Source organism: Lycium barbarum, chromosome 3, assembly GCF_019175385.1.
Source record: "Lycium barbarum isolate Lr01 chromosome 3, ASM1917538v2, whole genome shotgun sequence".
Taxonomy (NCBI): Eukaryota; Viridiplantae; Streptophyta; class Magnoliopsida; order Solanales; family Solanaceae; genus Lycium; species Lycium barbarum.
This window is the reverse complement of record NC_083339.1, coordinates 79,580,759-79,594,307: the sequence shown is the minus strand read 5'-3', so window position 1 is coordinate 79,594,307 and position 13,549 is coordinate 79,580,759. Positions and strand designations below refer to the sequence as shown.

The window sequence follows — 13,549 nt, the reverse complement described above, 5'->3', positions numbered from 1 at the left end:
GCGAATACCTTCTCTGTCATTTTTGAGCTCTAATATTCTCGGAAATCTATGCTTTGCTTTGACTATGTCACTTTCAATATAGTTCACGCAAATAAGGTTCGATCAAACTACTTACACTGGTCATTCTTTTCGTGGAATATATCTTTTATTACCAGATGATATTTAAGAATTTATTGAGGATAAAGCTATTCCCGGTCTTTGGCCTGCAAATCCTCGTTGTAACTGAACAATAATCGCCTTTTTATGTTCATTTCTTCTGGAAGTATGAACAATGTTATTCTCATCAAGTGAATTTTTTATTTTTTTTGGTTTTTTCATTAAGTGAATTAGTTTGGCTTTTGATGAATTATTAGTGATTCTCTTTTTTTAATTAAAATTATACCAGAAGGCATTGCCTTTTGGTGTTATATTGAATAATCTCAAAGTTCAACTGAAATAAAGAAGGAAAAAAAAAAAAAAGGAAAAAGACAGAAAGAAGCTATCTAAGTAGATGTGGGCAGGGGTGTACAAAGGAAATCGACAAATCGCACCAAATCGATAATCCGAATCAAACCGAGAAAAAAAACCCGACTAGTGGTTTGGTTTGACTTGGTTTGGTTTTAAAAAGAAAAACCCGACCATCTTTGATTTGGTTTGGTTTAATTAAAAAAAGTCAAACCGAACCAATCCAACCCAACATTACATGTATAAAATTTCAAAAATATTTTATACATAAAAATATTTATTATAATGTAATTTATAAATATTTCTTAAACTTTTTCATAGTTTTTTGTCTTTTAACATATTATTTCAAGCTTAGATTTAGAATTTTGAATGATCCAATAAGTTTTTTAGCTCATAGATGTTAGTAACTCAAATAAAACTCAACAAAAATCAAATCAATACTAATGCTAACAAAAGAAATTCAATTCTAACACTAGGAATGACAATAATGTTGGATATCTATTCTTTAGTTTTATGTTGGTTTAAAAAGTGAAAATTCATAACTTAATTTTATTTTTTTCTTTAATATCTAGTCATGTAATTAATACTTATTAGTTATACTTATTTTAGCATGACTTAGTATTTTTAGATTAAGATCATTTTCTATATGCCTTATAAATTAGCCGTATTTATTATATCATGACTTAGTACTTTTAGATTAAGATCATTTTCTATATGCCTTATAAATTAGCCGTATTTATTATAGCATGGCTTAGTCCTTTTTATTATGATCATTTTATTTTATGCAATTTTATTACTTTTTTGTTGTTGAATATTTTAGTAGAATGTATTTATCATCTTACATTTTGTGTTATTTTCTTAATAAATATCTTAATTAGACAGTTACATCTTACTAGGACTAAAGAAATATTTGAAGTATAAGTTATATATTTTGTATGAAGACTTTACCGGGGAAAAACCCAAAATATTCGAGCAACCTGAAAAAACCGAGAAACCCGAGGTTGAAAAACCCGACTTTTGTTGGTTTGGTTTATGTATTTAAAAACCCGATGCAATTGTCTTGGGTTGGTCTTTAAAAAATCCGAACCAACCCGGTTTATGTATACCCCTAGATGTGGCCACAACCATCTTAGAGTAAAAGACCTCAGAGATAATTTTACATTTTGCCAGAAGTATTGAAAGGGAAGATATGTGAACATCTTCGGTGTATGCTGCAATGTGTCTCTTGTGCTTATCTTTTTTATTGTGACCATCATGTATGTTGCATCTTCCTGGTTTTGATCCTTAGTGATGGAGCTTGAGCTTTATCCATATTCAGAATATTTCTGCCCATGGATGGAAGCTCGAGCTTTATCCATATTCAGAATATTTCTGCCCATGGATGGAAGCTCCTGAAAGCTGTGGTATTGCAGCTACCCTCTTTCTTCAAATGCCTTATTTGCTAAGAACTCTGCCAGCTTGTTTCCTTCTCTGGATGGATGTCTGACTTGGATGAGTTGTTGCTCCATTATCTATTGAATTTGTTCCACTCTATCAACAAACTCACATGGAATTTTCCACACATCCTGTAGAATGTTTTCGAGGACCAAAGAGTTTGCTTCCCATGCCACATCTGTAGGTTGTACCTTGAACAATACTGCTTTGCCTTCTAAATTGCAATAATCTTTGTTGTCATATTTGTTGTAGTCCCTATTTGCTGAGCTTATGCATGTATGAGATCCTCTCTGTCATCGCTCAAACAAAAACAACATGAACTGATACCTATATTACCTTGGCTTGCTCCATATGTATTACACTCAATTCCTTGTAGTGGTATGTCACGACCCAACCCGTCATGACTGGCACCCAACTAAATCCTAGTGGGCGAACCAATACATGAGACATCTATTCATTCAAATCCAGTTTTATATTAACCAAGCTAATCAGTTATTACTCATTCAAACATCAAATGAACAAAATAAGTCATGCCATAAAATACTGAAATAAGTGCGGAAGTTCTAACTATTACAAAATCCCCAAAATTTGAAAGTCATCGTGCAGGACTCTAATCTGAACATGTCTACGGAATGAAATCTGACTAATAAATATCCATAATGTCCAGAATAAGAAAAGACATCATAAGAAGAAGATCTTGGGGCGGCCTGGCATGGTTAGAAGCTCACCCTAAATCCATCAGCAAACGTCCTCCACGCTAGATGTGAGGGTGGGTAGCAGTCTCCGTATCACAATCTGCACTTAAAAGAATGAAGCAAGGTAGTATCAGTACAAATACTATGTAATGGTAGATATCATAGGCTGACTAAGATTAGTATCATGCATATTTCATAAAATCAATAGAACAAACAGCCAATCAACAGACATGAATATCAATAAACCACAGCAAGTTAACCAAGGATAATCACAGTCAAATCACCAAGATGTCAAGCATCACAATCACGTAAGCCATAACGGGAATAAGTTTACCACAATGACCACACTAACTGTACACACATGCTAACTGATGTCATTGCTCAGTAGTCATGACCTGCAGGGGACCCATGGTGTCCATGTACCACTCGTTCCGGGATACTCCTCGGACTAGAGCACAAACCTCCGCTCCGGAACGAACCTCAAATACGGGACATATCAACATACCTCTCGTTTTTGGAACTAACCTCGGACCACGAGCCCACAATCTAGGTCACATATGTGCCTTTCCATACCTCTTTACAGAACAGTGTTTCTTACCTTCTCAATATCAATACTCAAATCATCATTCCATGTCACAATACCGTCGAGAAGATCATATTAGCTTCTCATCACAATATATCCACTGCAGAATCAATACACAGGAATAGTGGCACGAAGCCTACACAATCACAATCACAGAGGAGTTTAGTCACACAATCTCATGCATGAAAACTAGACATGCTTTATCCTAAAGAATTCACAAACATACAATCAACTAACCAAAGTCTAACTCAAGTGGACTGTAGCCTAACTCAATGTAGAGCCGGGACAACGCAAGTCACTCCGCTACAACCTTTGTTGACACCTAATTTTGGTTCGATGTGCTTAAAACTAACGTTTCGGGTGGACCTGATTCGTTAAAGAGCACAAAATAGCTTTTTACACATTTTTACATTTTTCGACAATTTATTGATGATTATCCTTATTTTAGGAATTTTATCAATTTATTGTCATTTTTAAGAATCATTATTTTTGCACATGTACAACGTAATACTACCATTTTGTGCAATTAATAATTGTCTCTTTATTTTATAGCAGTACATTTTTATATATTATACATTTATATTTATATTTTACACTTACATTATTATTATTTATACATGTATTAATTAACTATATTTTAGTACAGTCCGTCAGTGCTGAGAAAATCGGAGCAATTAATTTTTAAACGCAGAGCAAAAATTCGATCAAGTCAAGGTCTCGTCACCTTTTAAAAAGTTGACATTTGAGGTGATGGGTTGGATTCTTGATCCATTGATTAATGCATTTTTAAACATGGGTTAAAAGGGATAAGGGGACAAGGGGGGAGTTCTTTTATTTTTTGGACAAAAGAGGGTGTTTATTGACATTATAAGAAAAGGGAGGGGTTAATTTAATTTTCATCTTCTACACATATTGTAAACACACAACACTTGCACATTTTCAGATTTTTTCCCTCCTCTAAACCCTAAACATTTTATTTCTCCCCCCACTTCTCTCTTAGCCGCCGCCCCTCCACGCCGGAGCTCCGAGCTCTGGTGAACTCCTACGCAAACCGCCAGCCCTCTACTCCCTCCGTCACACCCCTCTCCACTGCCAGCTTCCACAAAAAAAAAAATTACAACCACACCACCCTCCTTCATCTTCCTCACCACACCCCTCCGTCCAGCCCAGCCACAACACCACTACGACGCCACCACCAACGCACAAACCCGTCCCCTTTCCCTTGTTCTCTGAGCTTCAACGACGACAGCGAGACCACCCAGGCCCCTCCGTCTTCATTTTGCTGCTCCGGTGAGGAGCTTCGAGCTCCGGTGAACCGGAGCAACCAGCCGTGACACCGCCACTCTCCCTTCTCCCTCTATTTTTTCGTTACTGCTTTGCTCGGAGTTTCGCCGGAGATTGTTCTCTGATGACCATGGCTGCCCCATTTTTGACAACTTTTGCTATCACTGCTATGTTACATTAAACCATTGCTATGTTTATTATTGTCTTTTAATAACTTTGTGTTGCCTTAACGGTTTCAGAAAATCATTGGCGCTGTCTTTGCATTTGTCGGGCGTATTCTGCGAGTTCATTTTTTTATTTAGTTATTGCTGCTGTTTAACCTAGCTATAGCTAATTTTGCTATTGGTTTTGCACTACATTCATCCCTGTTACGTTGCATTCGGACTGATTTTACATTTCTTTTACTAAATAAATGTTGGCTTTGTGCTCGAAAAACTACTTTTGGCGGTCAATGGTACTGATAACTTTTTTTTTTGTCGCATTTAGTTAAATTCATTTGGGTGAATACTAAACCCAAATGGCCGATGAAGAAATTTCCGTTGATTTCCAAGGCCTCTCCTGTACAAAAGACGGGGTTTTATGTTAAGTTTATTAATTATTTCTTTAATTCATTCAATAGTTATTATTCTCTACTAACACTTTTACTAAGTGTTTATATAGGTACCGGGAAATACATCTCGAAGACAATACTCAGAAGGAACTCGAATCATTGTTTGTATTTACTTTTCACGTTCTTTATAACTGTACAAAACATAACTCGTAGTATAGTGAAAACTTTATTTTTGGAATGACGGGCTGATATCTTTATTTACTTGCCGCCTTGTCTGTTTAACTTAAAATTCTCCATTCGCGTTCTTTATAACTGTACAAAACATAACTCGTAGTATAGTGGAAACTTTATTTTTGGAATGACGGGCTGATATCTTTATTTACTTGTCGCCTTATCTGTTTAACTTAAAATTCTCCATTCGCTTTAGGTAAGACTTAGGCCGTCTACACTTTCATAAATTGATTAGATTGACTCGATATAAATACTCTGTTAATTAAATTCACACTTTTGGCATTTAGGCAAAAATACTAGTCCATCCTTTATTTTATATTCTTTATATACTTTTAATACAACACACATTTTATATTGTTTCGTATACACTAATAAATATTTTAGTTAAGTTAAATCCACATTTTTGACGGTAGGTAAATACTAGGCCATCCGTTTACAAATCTTTCATTTTTTAAAGACATTATATCTTTTTCACTCATTTTTTTTATACATAATTCCTTATACTTATGTTTTTCCAAAATTTTTTGCTATCCTTTCGTTCCTTATTCTTTGATAGGATATTCATTAAATGAATACTCGTTTTAACTAAACGGTAGAAACAAGTCAAATCAACTTCACTTTTCTTAATAATTTTGTTATATAAACTCTTTACACCAATGAATATTTGTAGATTATTTTTACATTCTTTATGCACTAATATACCTAGTTATACAATTCTTTAGACATTTTATGTTTGATATACACTCTTTTATACTTGAAATATGTTCTTTATATGTTTAATATACATACATTCTTTTAATATATATGGACACACATTCTTTATATCCTTGATATATTTATTTTACATACTCTTACATTTTTTTTATACATTCTTTATATAGTTGTATACATTCTTTACACTAACGGATATACACTCTTTATACCAACAGATACACTTTTATACTTACGAGGTACATTCTCTTTATACTCTTTTATATATTCTTTTTTTTAATATACATTCTTTATAAATACTTGATACTTGGTATGAATACATTTTTATACACTATATACAACAACAACAACAACAGCCCAGTGAAATCCCACATCTTGGGGTCTGGGGAGGGTATAATGTACGCAGACCTTACTCCTACCAAGGTAGGATGGCTGTTTCCGAGAGACCCTCGGCTCAATAGAAGCATAAAAAGGGGGTCAGATAAGGTTAAAAGATTTAAAACGATATTGCAATGAAATAATGCAAGCGACACAGTAAAACAGGATAATCAAGGAATTCAAAGCGATATGGAAATGCAAATCACGAAAGCGGCACAGATAAAATAGAGTAATCAAAGTACAGAAAGTAGCAAATAATAACATAAATCAAAGCACAAGAAATTATAATGCGCTAATGCGCCTACTAATAAGGAAAGATAACGAGACTTATATACTAGCCTTCTACCCTAATGTGGGTCCTCCACACCTTCCTATCTAAGGTCATGTCCTCGGTAAGCTGTAACTGCGTCATGTCCTGTCTAATCACCTCTCCCCAATATTTCTTTGGCCTACCCCTACCTCTTCTGAAACCATCCATGGCTAACCTCTCACACCTCCGCACTGGGGCATCTATGTCTCTCCTCTTCACATGCCCAAACCATCTCAGTCGCATTTCCCGCATCTTGTCTTCCATCGAGGCCACTCCCACCTTATCCCGAATAGCCTCATTTCTAATCCTGTCGCTCCTAGTGTGCCCACACATCCATCTCAACATTCTCATCTCGGCAACTTTCATCTTTTGAACGTGAGAGATCTTAACTGGCCAACACTCCGCCCCATACAACATAGCCGGTCTAACCACCACTCTGTAGAACTTGCCCTTCAGTTGTGGTGGCACCTTCTTGTCACATAGCACTCCTGAAGCTAGCCTCCATTTCATCCACCCTACCCCAATACGATGTGTGACATCATCGTCAATCTCCCCGCTGCCTTGCATGATAGACCCAAGGTACTTGAAACTACTTTTCTTTTGGATGGCCTGAGCACCAAGCCTAACTTCCACGCCAACCTCCTGGGGTGTCTCACTGAACTTACACTCTAAGTACTCTGTCTTGGTCCTACTCAGCTTAAATCCTTTAGACTCCAAGGTATGTCTCCAATCCTCCAGCTTAGCGTTAACTCCGCTACGAGTCTCATCGATCAGGACTATGTCGTCCGCGAAAAGCATACACCATGGCACCTCACCTTGAATTTGTCGCGTCAATCTATCCATCACCAAGGCAAATAAAAACGGACTAAGAGCTGATCCTTGATGCAACCCCATCACAACTGGAAAGTGCTCTGAGTCCCCTCCTACTGTCCTTACTCTAGTTTTGGCTTCCTCATACATGTCCTTGATCACCCTAATGTATGCTACAGGTACACCTTTAGCCTCCAAACATCTCCATAGGATTTCTCTTGGAACTTTATCGTAAGCCCTTTCTAGGTCGATGAATACCATATGCAAGTCCCTCTTCCTCTCCCTATACTGCTCCACCAGTCTCCTCACAAGATGAATGGCTTCTGTAGTTGAGCGTCCCGGCATAAATCCGAACTGGTTTGTTACACCCCGTACTTCGAAGAAACACTGTTAAATTTGAATGTAAGAATGTCGAGTTACGACTAGGTAAAACAACTTTGGAGTATGAGGAATGAGGCATTATTAAGTATATTGTTTAAATAATGGATGATTATGATCTTGTAAGTCGTCATCGGGAAAGAGTATTTTAAAATACAAGAATATGGTCATTATCATAAGTGATAAATATCATGTATGGAAGGTTTCGGAATATTTCGAGATCGAGCAAGTTGAAGAAAATAAGTTCGACGAAAATTTGAGAAATGCTGGACAGATTTTTAGTCAACTTTGGAGGGGTATATCTCTATGCATATTTGGAGTTTTAAGGCGTTTCAAAAGCCTAAAATGAAGTTCGTCAAGTCTAGTTTATGATTCAACAAACCACTCATCGATAGGACGTCGGAGTAGAGAATTATAGACGCTACAAACTGAACTGTCGCGCAGAAACAGCACTGCTACAGTACGCTACAGCACCGCTACAGCACTGTAGCTACAGTGACGCCGTTTCAGCCCTTATAAAAAGGGGCAAACCCCCATTTTTATCATCTAAAAACTTCTCAAATTTTCCAGAAAATTCAGCAACAAAAAGGGGCCTAAATCTCACATAAAAGTGAGGATTGTGAGTGAAATTTCAAGCTACGAAGTACTAATCGAAGTCCGGGCAACGCATAATCACGAATATAATTTTGTTTGGAGTTAGAGGAGCATGGGAACAATAAGATGTTGAAGAATTTGCTACTTTCATAAAAACAAGGTAAGAATCAATTCCTTTTTCTTATGTTATGAAGGTTTGTTTGTGTTGTAGTATGTAGAAATGAGTAGAATTTATGGAAATATGAAAGTTTGCAAAGTGGGTATGTATATATATTATATATGTAGCCATGGGTGTATATATGTTGTATACATATATGAGTTGAATTTTAAGTTGTATACTAGTTGTGGTTATTGTGGAATTTGTATTGGAAATGGAAGTTGAATGAAAATTGGATGAAATTGGAAAGAAGCCATGTTGGCCGTGTGGTAGATTGTTGTTGGAGATGAATTAGTAAGTAGAAAATGTGTTGGAATGGTTTTGTTGCATATATAAGAATTTTGGATTGAATATGGAAGTTGATGGAATTGTTGAATATTGAATATATAGCTTGAAATACTTTTGGTTTATGTTTGAATGGTCTTATATTAGTATGTGAATATGAAAATATTGATATCGGGTTGTAAGTGCAAAGTTGGATTTGGAATTGTCGCATTATTTGGAAAATAAGACTATTTACGCTAGAATGCGTTCCTAGTCGATTATTGATGTTGTATATATTGTTGTTGGTATGGTTGTTGTTGTTTTAGCCGAGTTTTAACCTCAGGGATGATATATAGGGGAGATGCTGCTCAAATTTTTATAGACAAGAATTGGTTAAGGTTGAAATTTTAAGTCTTACGAATAGTAAATTGGTAAATGTGACCATTTGTAGGTTTTGGACGAAACGGGATTTGAGTTTTGGCAAGCGTAAAGGGCAAGAAAGGTATGTAAAGCTATCCCGATTCTTCTCTTGGCATGTCCTAGATGTACTAGGCTTGGATTTACGCCTCGGGGAATATTCTGTCCATCGGAATCCGCGTTTGAAATCGTCGCTTTTTCATTCAATAGAATTGAATTCCTTAAGTATGCTTTGATGAAAAATTGAAATTTTTTCCCAAATTGCTTAGGAAGTTATGGAATGTCCTAGAACCTTTGTAGGTGACCCCATAAGCTTAAAAATACGTAATTTGAGCCCACCGCTTCATTGGTTCCGAGGTGGGCCCACTATTTCCAATTTTACCCTTTATGTGTCTATGACTTGTCTTCGAGCGTTTTCGTTAGAGATACTCTAACTACTCCTTTATCTACTAAATAAAAACTATTTTAAATATTTCATTAAGTCTTATAAATTGTTTTGAATCTTGAAAACGATCTCGGATAGATTATGCCTCCGTAACCCGTTATGACATCTAAATTTACTTACTATGTTTCCGTCCGATTTCATTGATTTGATTTGACATTCGATATGCCTCATTGAGTCTCTGGAAATATATATATGGTATTTTTAGTGCATTTAGTTTCTCACTACTCCGTTCGTGGATGCCTCAATGTTTCCCCCACTGAGCCCGGGCCAGGATATGTTGTCAAGCGTGATCCTTTGTATTGTTCGCCGTGCCTCGATGTGAGGGGGCAGGTATACGCGTACATGGGTTTGTGGAGTATGCTGTGCCATGTACGCTTGTTCTGATATGATCTGATATGGCCATCTGATATGATATGCTATGTTACGGGGTTATTCCCCTTTTCTGATCCTTATGTGTTGTGGCACCAGTGTCGGGGGGTGACCACGTTCTGTCTGCCGAGTCCCTTGGCAGGGGCCGGATATGATATGGCATATGTTTCTGTACATACTCTTCATGTTTTGAAAATATGCATTTGATACTCTGGACATCTCACTCACATTTCTGTACGTTTTGTTCCGGTTATGATTTTGTTCCGTAATGGGACCAGGTATGACATACGTTTCCTGTAAGTACTATTTATGCTTTATGATCAGCATTTTGCTAATCTGGATATTCCGTTCATTTTTCTGTACCTCCTGTTCCGATTATGACTTTGTTTACTACGTTCTATGCTTTACATACTCAGTACATATTTCGTACTGACCCCCTTTCTTCGGGGGCTGCGTTTTCATGCCGCGCAGGTACAGACTACAGATTTGCTGACCCACCTGCCTAGGACACCTATTCTGCTATTCTGGAGCGCTCTTTTGTCTAGAGCCTATACTCTGGTACAGTCTGCTGCTGTTGGATATATGTACGCTATTCAGGGGTACGACGGGGCCCTGTCCTGTCTTGTGTTTCTGTTATGTTCTGTAGAGGTCTGTAGACATACATGTGGGTTCTGTATATGTTTTAGGTTGCTATGATTTGTGATAGCCTTATCGGCTTCCATGTGTTATATATGTTCCTCTATGACACTAGTAATGTCGACTGACTTTTATATTTATATAATCTGCTAGTCTGCTGGTTTGGATTATTGGGTACGTTTGGGTGTCCAGCACGGACACTAGTCACGGCCTACGGGGTTGGGTCGTGACATGGTTCTCTGAAATAGACACGCCTCTCCTCACCCTCATCTCCACCACTCTTTCCCACACTTTCATAGTATGGCTTAGTAGCTTGATACCTCTATACCTTTATACACTATATATACTTAGAATATCATCATCCGGTGTAGCTTTTGATGAAATCACAACATTTTGAAAACAGGTAATAATAATGATAAACAAATAGATAATCACCCTCTAGTGTTCAGTTAAACTAAGTTTAAGGACTGTCTTCGGGCAGGCTTTGAGGGATGCTTAATACCTTTCCCTCAGGGTAAATAAAATCCTTATCTAGAATTTCATATGGTTCGTGGACTAAAAATGGAGTAGACACACAAATACATACAGGTTTCCTGTTTTTCCTTAAAAATAAGGTGGCGACTCTAACCCTGTTTAAACCAGTTAGAAGAACCGGGAAGTTGCAAACTATCTTGGACCAGTTCAAAATAGGGCGTAACAGCCTTGCCTTTCCTTAAAACCTCAGAACTCTCAAAGTCTAGAAATAGAAGGCTCAATGAGTCACAATTACTCAAATCACAATACCAATGCAAGAATACCCTTCCCTTTACCCCATTCCAAGGGGTGAATGATTTTCTAGGTGATAAACAGCCTATCAATGGCCGTAGGAATCATTAATCATCAATTCATAACCATATTCTATCATCATTCCCACTACAAGAAGTTTTTATGGTCAAGATACCATTTTTATAGAACCCGAGGCCTCAATTCACTTAGTATTTATAAAGAATGTATATTAAAATTCGAGTTACTGTTTTTCGTCGACCGCTACAGCAATCATCACGCCACTGCAGCGGTCCCGCTATAGCGGACCCAGAGGAAATTCGCTCACCGCTATGGCGGTTGACTTACCGCTATAGCGGTACCGCCATAGTGGTCAATCGTCCGCCATAGCGGCCACATGACAAATGGCAGGCCGCTGGAAGCGGTCCAGCCACCGCTATAGCGTTATAGCCGCAGCAGTACTCCCACCGCCACAGCGGTCCATTTTGGGCTGTGAGCTTTACTTTTTGTCCAGTTTTTCCCCCTATCACCCAACATTCCTCAAAAACACAAAAAAAACATGTACATATATATAAAGACGCCCTACGAATCCACCGATGATCTCAGAATTCCCAACGGAGTTCTAATTTTCTACGTCACCCCCCGACGGACTCAAGACAATCAAGCAATAACCACAAACTAGTCAAATTTCAGTTCATAAGCTCACATGATTTAGTTTCTACTAGCTCGTTCAACTCTTGGAAAGATTACATTTGGTGAGGTGATCCTACAATTCCCATAACAACTGGAAGGGTCGTTACATGGTATCCTCCATATGACAGTACAACAATGTAACTTTGGTTTATAACTACTTAAGAATTGTATCACTGAGGGCCAATCAGAGGCGGACCCAGGATTTTGAGTTCGGGGGTGCTGGATCCAGGAATTTTGAGTTCGGGGGTGCTCTATTAACTATTTATATCTGTTTCCTTTATATTTTCTATACAGTTATACACTCCGTAACTGAATTTAATGGGTGCCGGAGCACCCAAAAATTCTACATAGATCCGCCCCTGGGGCCAATCGAGGGATTCTTGTGAGCTTTGGTTTATAACTGCTTATGAATTATATCATTGAGCGCCAATCTGGAGGGATTCTTGTGAGCCAATCTGTCCCTTGACAGCTTTCTGAGTAACATATGTGATATCGAACTCACTCAATAGAATTTTCCACTTAGCGAGTTTACCGGTAGGCATAGGCTTCTGGAAGATGTATTTCAGTGGGTCTATTCTCGAACATCAAATGCATGGTATAGGCTGACATATATTATCTCAATTTCTGAATGATCCAAGTTAAGGCGCAACATGTGCGTTCTAACAAAGTATGTCTTGCTTCGTGCGGTTTGACTTCTTGCTTAGATAGTAAATAGTAAGTTCTTTCCTTTCGGTCTCATTGCGTTGTCCTAACATGCATTCAAACGCATTGTTTAGTACAAACGACTTTTTCGGTTTTGGAGGTACCAGGACGGGAGGTTTGGGGAGGTACTCTTTCTTTTTATCAAAGGCTTTCTAGAACTCTTCTGTCTATTCCATTGATGCTTCTTTCTTTAACAGTTTAAAGATGGGCTCGCAAATCACCATGGATTGAGCGATGAACCGATTGATGTAATTGAGTCTTCCAAGAAAACTCATTACTTCCTTTTTACTCTTTAGCAGAGTGTAGGTCCTAAATAATTTTATCTTTGAGGGGTCTAGTTCTATCCCTCTTCCACTGATGATGAATCCTAGCAACTTTCCTGTCGGCACAACAAACACACATTTGGCAATGCAATTTCAAGTCATATATCCGCAATAGCTCGAAGAACTTCTGCAAGTTGGTCAAGTGTTATGAGCTTCTTTGCAACTTGATAATGACATCACCAACGTAGACTTCTATCTCTTTGTGGATCATGTCATGGAATAGAGTAGTCATGGCTCTCATATAGGTGGCACCGACATTTTGAGGATGAAAGGCATCACCCTATAACAATAAACTCACGGCGTAGTGAACACCGTCTTTTTCGCATCGTCTATATTAAGGTTGGGCATACATACGGAAAACCAAAAAATCGGACCGAAC

General features: G+C 37.7%; 1 long non-coding RNA gene across 1 annotated transcript; it reads left to right on the top strand.

Moving 5' to 3' along the window:
• Positions 1–8,306: 8,306 nt before the first annotated feature.
• Positions 8,307–10,662, top strand: LOC132633929 (uncharacterized). Its single transcript, XR_009579941.1, has 3 exons — positions 8,307–8,562; positions 9,275–9,325; positions 10,526–10,662. It is a non-coding gene; the product is annotated as an uncharacterized LOC132633929 (long non-coding RNA).
• Positions 10,663–13,549: the final 2,887 nt, after the last annotated feature.